The following is an 8,281-nucleotide window of genomic DNA, read 5'->3' as shown; positions in this document are numbered from 1 at the left end:
ATCCATTCGTCTGCTGATGGGCATCTAGGTTGCTTGCATGTCCTGGCTATTATAAACAGTGCTGCGGTGAACACTGGCCAAGTTTAAAAAGGAAAAGGTGGAGAAGCCCGGATCTCGGTGTGAATGACTGGTCCCGCAGCCTGGGCTCTCTCCCCGTCCTCCACTCCCTCGCCCGAGGCCGGTCCGGTGCCAGGTACTCGCAGATCTAGCTAAGTGACATCGGGGATGACTGCGGCATCATCCCGCTTCCGTCAGCATCTGGAGCGGAAAGGGGGTTGGGCCGAGAGGGTCTCCCGGGCGGGGCGGAGGAGGAGAGAGTGCAAAACACAGCCTCGCCCCTGGAGCCCTGGAAGCAGCAACGCCCCTCGCTATAAATTTGGAGCTGCCTCAGCGAGGACGGTTCCAGCGCCAGTCAGCCCAGGGCCCGAGGCGACTGCGCGCCCGGGCAGACGCGCGACCAGCAGCTCTGCCCACCCGAGGCGGCGATCCAGGGGGAGGGACCCAAGCGGACCCCGGCGGGAGCGCACACCCTGAAGCGGCGCCGCCGGCCCGCCCGACGCCGGCACAGCGTCCCGAGTGAGTGCGGTGAGTGGCGCGGACCGCCCGCCAGCCTGGGGGCCGGGGCGGGGGTGTCAGCTGCGGGCGCGGCGCCGGGAGGCTCCCGGGACGGTGCCGACAGCGAGCTAAGTTCCATCCGGCGCCCGCTGGGAGGTGGGGGACCTGCCCCAAATCAGACGTGGGAAGAAGCCATCTGATCTTGTTTGCCGCATGCCCCAGACGTTTCACTCTGATTTGACCAAACTCTGTCGAGCACAAGTGAGGAGTCTGCAGAGATGGGATGCAACCAAGGAAACTTTCTTCCCGAGGCTTTTAGCTAACTCATGTCTTTAAACTGTGATCTGAGCATATGACTCCGCGAGGCGGGAGTCCCTTTAAAAGTTGTGCCACTTTAAAGGCGCACTTGATTGTCCCCACGTTCTCCTAACCAGGCCGGCCGGGCACCAGCAAGGCTCACCTCCCCACCACCCGTCTTTACAAATGATAACCTGGGTCCTTGGCCCGGGATGCTGAGTCCGCCTCGAATTAACTGGGGAGAAGAAAAACGGGGCTTCTCCACACACGCCAATCCCCACAACCCTGGCCAGAGCACGTTTGTCACTGAGGGGGATTTTAGGAGAAATTCTTCTGCTTCCAAGACCAAGCAGAGCCTCTTGCTGACGCCTTCCCTTCATACACCCCTCTACCTAGCACCCCATTCTCCAGTTCTCGTAAATGTCCAGGCCGATCTATCCACAGTGCCAGATGCTTTGTCTCCAGAAGAGTCTCCTGCCCTGAGTTATTGAACACATCGCGGGCCTCTTAACCTGATCTTTCTCTGCTGATGGTTTGATTAAGAATCAAACACCCAAGAGCCCTCTCTTCTTGGTGAAAGTTTGGGTGCTCACTTTCCCTTGGGATCACATTTCCCACCTGGGTACTTCTAGTTTCTTTCCTGGAAGAGAGTAACAATGAGGCAGGGAGGAAATCTGGCCCCCTGCTGCTCTGTTTTATGACTTTTTGAGCAACCTCTATCTCCTCTTCAAGTTGCTGTCCTCCCCAATATGATTCTCTTGGTAGTTACACCGCCCTGGGTCTCCAGGGTTTAGTCTCCTTAGCATAAGCTGTAACACCTTTATAAGTCTTCTTCAAAAAGGAAACTGCCTGTTTCCCTTGTTGCCTGCTCATGTCTTCCTAGCTCTCAAGGCCCCACCACATGGATAAGCTCTCTGGAGACTGTGATGGATTCCAACACCCATCTGGAAGATAGAGCAGGGGCAAGGAAGCAGAGAGAGCTGGGAATGGAGACTCCCACATAACTGACCATGAGTTTTTTCACAACTCATACCTCCAGTGATAAAATTCCTTGATTCCTTTTGTTTCCTAGCTATTGCTTTAAAAAATAAAGTCTAAAATAATTATCCTTTTAGCCCATGTTTGTGCTCCTCAAAACTGTCTAAATAGCTCTCCTGGTAAATTATCTGCTCTGGAAAATCATTGGGTCCAAGTGTCCATCCCCCAGATTACAGTTGGCAGTTTCTACAACCTGGCTTAAGGCTCAGGGCGGGGCCCCAAGTTGCTGGATCTCAACACTTTGCTAAAGTTTTCGTGATTAGTAGTATCTAGTGCATTATCTACTCTATTGCACCCCCCCTCTTTTATTCTTCCTGATTTCCTTGTTTTTTGTGAACATCATGAGGCCTCGATTTCTAGCTCAGTTCTTCTTTGATCTTAAACTGAATCAACTGTCCCATCATCCAACCCGAAAGAAAGCTGGTTTGCTCCCACTGACGCCAAAGGGAGACAAGTGTTACGAGGTGACTTCCAGTCTCTCTTGCTCTGGCAATGCTCTGCGTCCCAAAAGCTCGGAGCTGAAATCTCTGCTATCCCCCTCTTACCCTGCTGTAGCGCTCAGACTGTGACTTTGTGCATTGTTCAGGTTTCGTCTTTGTTCTTTCTTTTCCTACTTTGAGTGAGAGTTGTGTGTGTGTGCTGGCATATAATTTGGGGTTATTTGGGGGCTGCTGCTGCTTATTACTGTTGTTGTGGTTACTATGACTAATTCTTGTCCTATGCTAGATGAAAAATAATGAAAGAAAATTTGCTGCTTACCCAAAGCCCAGGTAAAATACTTGAGAGCTTCTCGGGTAGCTCAAATAGTAAAGAATCTGCCTGCTATGCAGGGGACCTAGGTTCGATCCCTGGGTCGGGAAGATCCCCTGGAGAAGGGCATGGCAACCCACTCCAGTATTCTTGCCTACAAAAGTCCATGGACAGAGGAGCCTGGCGGGCTACATACAGTCCATGGGGCCTCAAAGAGTTGGACACGACTGAGTGAGTTACACATCCCCACGTTCAAAAAGGAGTTTGAAACTCATAGTTCACACGCACGACTCACGCCTCCTGTGGCTTTGTCTGTCTGTCAGAGTGTCCTTCTTATGCCGCTGACAGTTGCTGTGTTTTGTTTTCAAGTTTCCAAATTTGATGCAGGGACCAAGATCCAGACCCAGCACGCTGAGATGCTTTGGCTGCCTGATGCAGGCGCCTGGTCTTTTGCCCCAAGCTCACTAGTTTGCTTATTCCTTTTCCTGCTCAGTCATGACTGAGCAATGCCAGAGTCTCTCAAGAGCAGGCTGAAAAGCTAAAAATTTTATTTAGAAGTTTGAAGTACATCCAAGTGTTATAAAAATTAAAAAGCTGTTTTGAAGACAGACTGTGGCAATAAACAAATACAGAGGCAGAGCAAAAAAATATAATGAAGTGTCCAAGTGTAAAAAAGTGACCAAACACTTTCCACCCGTGTTATCCAGCAAATTGGAAAAGTCAGCTTCTTAACCCATCACTACTGGGAAGTACTATTATTTTCTTCAGAATGATTATAAATTTTCTCTTTCAAAACTGTCTGAAGTCATTGGATAACACAGTTTAGTGTCTATTAAAACAGTACACTAAAGCTTCCACAGCAAAAGTAAATTTTGTTCCATTTCCCACCTAAATTTAGCCGTCACTTTACATTTTTTATTTTTAATCACAATATGAATTTCAGCTATGAAAAATCAACTTTTCAATGGCTTAATATACAAAGCCATCTTATCTAGAAGTATCTGTATGGATTTAAGGTAATAGGCAAATGATTTGGCAAATTACTACTATTATCCTATTAAAGCTCTAAAATACATCTAAAATACATCACAGCAAAAAAAAATTTCTAAAGAGTTATAAATTTGCCAGATGCTTTGTTTGGTGGTTACTTTAATGACAAACTTGACAATTAGAAAACAAAATGTATGTTTAGAACAATCATAACGTGACAAGTGAATCTTAGCTGTGGTTGTATTAACATTAAAAGTTTTCTATCTGATTTTGATCCTTTCTCTTCATAGCAGATGATCACTGTGGGAAAAAATTTCCTTGACTATGAAAACCAAAAATTTTTTTCAAAATATTTAACTAACAAAGAATGTATGTGTGTGTATGTGTGTGTGTGTGTGTGTGTGTGTGTGTGTATATATATATATATATGAAGTAAGTGTCTAGAATCTGCCAGTTATCATTTGATTTTCCTTCCTATAGTCAAGAATATTTTAAATTGTGTTGCCCATTTACTTCCCTAACACAAAATGGAAAAATGGATAAGAAATAGGTATGCTTTATTTTTCATAGTCTAAGTCCCAATTCTACATATCCTTAATATTTCAAATCATAGCATTAATAACCATTCAGTTTGGGTCAGGTTTTATGGGATTTCTTGTTCTCTTCATATAATCAAAGCTGCTTTGTTCTTCATCAGATGATGTTAAAATCTCATTTAGATCAATGAATTAAAGTACTTTGACTACATAGTTAAATTAACTTCAGAGTAAGAATACTGAAGAATACACATTTGGTTCTGTACTTTTTTAATAGAATAATTGTAACAATATACTATAATAAAAGTTATATGGATATGATTCCGTACTTTTAAAGAGAGTTAATGATTGCTCATTTCCTCTGTAAGTTTTCTTTAGTTATTTCTTATTTTAATCAAAGCTCCTCTTATCTGCCTTGGAAAAGGAAGAATTATATGTATGAAATATATCAACAATAGTAAAAGATATTTACTGAGGGAATGCAATGGATCTGACAGAGCTTAGGCCCTGAGGACACACCAAAGTATTAAAATGGTCTTTGTCCTAGAGAGATGTTGGTCAAGCTAAGTACATATTTGGATATAGGTCTCGCCCGTCATCTCAGTGCCGCTGGGGTAGGAAGCCATTTAAAAACAACCCTCTCTTACCACCTTTCAGACCGAGTGGAATATCTGATGCGGTTACACGTTTGATTCTGGCCCCTTCCATAATAACCACCATAAAAATCCCCATGGGGTTTTAACTCCTTTTATAGTATGCACCACACCCAACTGCAACCTTGTATTCTGTTATTAAAGTCACTTTCTTGCTTGTTTGTCTGATTTTGGCTTAATTTGTGGAAAACATTAAATACATTTTCAGATCCTTATATTGTAGAAATGTTAGAAACCTTTCCTATTACAATAAATGACTTAAAAATGTTGCTTTAGTATTACTAATGGAATAACTAAGCATTAATACAGTTGCTTTAAATCTAAAGCTTTAAGTCTAAGGCAAGGAACCTCCAATTAAAATAAATAAATTTAAAAAAAAAAAGACAAGGAAAAGGTAAAGAATAAGAAAAAGAGCTATGAAAAGAATAAAAGGTTGAAATATCAAAGCAGTGGTTCTTCAGGCATCAAAGAGCAGGTAAGGCAAGCATATGAAAATCACCTGGGAAGTGTTTTAAATCTGTACATATTGTCTGCAATTTCCCTTTTTCTCCTTTCCCCATTTCTTCCCTATTGAGAACTGCCACATTACCTCAGGTGTCAAGGTCCCCAGACTCACATCATGAGTATCACTTGGGAGCTTAGTAGAAATTCAGACTCTCAGATCTCACCTGGACCGACTGAATCAGAATCTGCATTTTAGCAAGATCTTCACATGATTCAAAAGGACTTTAAAGCTAGAAAAGCATAAGTGACCGTACCTCTGACTTGCTCAAATGATTATCTAGAGGCTATTTTCTTGGCTTTTTAATAAAATAACATTTTTAACAAAACTAACATTTATTGAGCATATACAATGTGCCAAACAATGTTCAGCCTTTCAATACTGTGTTTTATTTAATCCTCACAACATCCCTATATAAAAGTCACTGCCTCATCTGCATTTTATAGATCGGGATGCTGAGTAATGCAATAAGTCGCTTACCCAGATTTGCCAACTGTTAGAGCCGAGATTTGAACATTGTTTTGATTCTGTGCTCTTTGGGGCCACCCACACTGTCTGCTCTGCATCAGGCTGTCTGCTTTTTAAGATCAGTTTAACCCACTCCAGAGTTCTTGCCTAGAGAATCCCAGGGATGGGGGAGCCTGGTGGGCTGCAGTCCATGGGGTCACACAGAGTCGGACACGACTGAAGTGACTTAGCAGCAGCAGCAGCAATTATTGGACCAATTAATTAGTTATTAGTTATTGGATAATTATTGGAAATTTATAATTGGAAATCAAGTTCTGTTTTCCTCATAGAAAAAAGCAAGATCTATAATATTTTCCTGTCATCTTACCTTTAACTTTAACAATGAGGAATTTTAGGAATTCCTTCTTTAGTTGAGAAACAAGTAAGAAAACTATGATAGTTCATAATTTAAAACTTAAGATTTGATATCTCTATTTTCCCAAAACTTACCTGAAATTTATCTTTTTTACCTTTGTGTTCCGATGAACTTTTAAAAAAAGTTCTTGAGTTGAACAACCCATATCCTACATATATAAACTGTTTATCTTTCCAACTCAAATTATATATCACTTTTTCAGCTTTTACTATAAACACATATTTATCTATAAGCATAGTTTTAATATAAACACATTTATCTATAAGCAGAATTTCTAAAACTTTCGTTGAATATAATACTAATCAGTCAGTCTGCAAACAAGGGTGCCTTATTTTAAGCCAGTGACTCCTCAAATGATGAGTCTCTGAAACATTTTTCCCAGTGCACATGGACTGTCTGAGAGCTGTCAGTTGGATTGGGTCAAATGTCTGTTGTTTTGACAGGGGCTCATTGATGGGGGTCAAAAGACCAAGGTGAGTCTGGGCTCCCTGTGATCGTGTTTTTTCAGAGGAGGGGTATGTCAACAGAACTGAGCAGCCATGGTTTTCTCTGTGATAAAGGGACATCCTTGGGAGACAGAATGTCACCAGCTGCTTAGATCTAGAACTTTCAGCAGCACTAATAGTACAGTGTCTAACTTGTAAGTTATAGATGAGGGCAAAAATCAACTCAGGGATGCCATAAAACCACGCGGCGAGGGCTCAGAAGGGAACTTGTGCCCAGGAGACATCCTGCATACTAGCAGGCAGTCTCTTAGTGCTCATCAGTGATAAAGCACTGGGGATTCTCCCGTGACTCTCTACCGTCCTGCTCGCCTCACTAACCCCAAATAGTGAGTGTGGCTGTGTTTAATCAACACTAGGGTTTTTTTCCTAAAGAAACTGGGGGAAAAAAAAAAAAAACTCACAGCATTTCTTCTAAATTTCATCCATTTATAATTTCATCATCATATATGCTTTTCTTCCCTTTTGAACCCAAACTCTTCTTGCTATACAATTCAGATGCATCTTACATACTTGTAAATTACGTGGTATGCTGCTAGAACAAGAACGTTCCATTAACCCAGGTTTAATCATCTATTTCTCCTTCCATTCATTCAAATGATGTCATGTCACATAAAATACATCGTACCATGATGTCTTCCAGCACTTAACCTTCACACAGTTAATTGCTGCCACTTTATCAGGAATGGAAAATAATCTGATGTGATTCCTATGTAATAATTTCCTGACTGTGTTCTAGCATTTGATCTACTGGGTTAACAGAGTGGATTTTTGCAAGAAATACAAATCTGTTCTTTTAAATTCCCATTACATTAAGCCATATGATGGAATATTATACAGTCATTGTGTATTTTATATGTATATATTTTAAAATACCTAGTGACAAGGGAAGATAATCACAAGTGAATACATTAGTGTATAAAACATAAACCCAATGAGAGTGTGTGTGTATGTGTGTGTGTGTCTTTGATAGATTCTTGTCAAGATGCCATTAATTTCTTATTTGGGTCATTGGTGTTCTAATGAAAATAGTTTAGTTACACTAGCACTGGTTTGAGAGCAGAATCACTTAGAGGTTTTTTAAATGCCTGCATATTTGCAGAACAGATAAGAAACACTAGGCAAAATATACAACAAATCGTTAAAGCTTTGAGGATTATTAAGATCAAGGCTAAGATCAAAGGTGACTTTTCTTCCCCTTTTTCGGCATGTACTTTCAGACTTTCCTATCGTGAGCCTCTGTTATTACTTCTGTTTATCTTGGACTTTCTTTTCCTTTCCTTCTAACTCACTCTAGATTTCAGATCATAGACAACCACTATTAACCCTCTGGAGAATGATCCTGGCAAGTCAACCCTGTCTCCATTTTTTCCCCTAAGGAACACTAGAGCCCTATAAGAGTTCACAGATTTTACATGAGAGTGGCATTTTATAGGAAAAAACATCTCATGGGAAAATTTTTGCTATGACAACAAAACCACCAAAAAATAAGTTAAAAATATATTCTTCTAATGCCAAAATTCTCCTGTACCACAATGTGATAGTAAAACTCGTGTATGTTCTTGCTAGAAAAA

The 8,281-nt window shown here is 41.4% G+C and overlaps 1 protein-coding gene across 4 annotated transcripts in view; it reads left to right on the top strand.

Annotated features, from left to right (window-relative positions):
* Window positions 1-276: 276 nt before the first annotated feature.
* AGTR1 (angiotensin II receptor type 1) overlaps window positions 277-8,281 on the top strand; it is a 50,985-nt gene continuing 42,980 nt past the window's right edge. The window contains exon 1 of one of the 4 annotated variants that reach the window (XM_043474069.1): window positions 277-576. The gene's annotated coding sequence lies outside the window, so the exon portion shown is untranslated. Of the gene's footprint in view, window positions 586-8,281 lie in introns of all 4 variants that reach the window. The other 3 variants (XM_043474068.1, XM_043474067.1, XM_043474066.1) reach the window with 3 other exon arrangements.

Source organism: Cervus canadensis, chromosome 7 (genome assembly GCF_019320065.1).
Source record: "Cervus canadensis isolate Bull #8, Minnesota chromosome 7, ASM1932006v1, whole genome shotgun sequence".
Lineage (NCBI taxonomy): Eukaryota > Metazoa > Chordata > Mammalia > Artiodactyla > Cervidae > Cervus > Cervus canadensis.
This window is presented reverse-complemented; position numbering and strand designations above follow the sequence as displayed.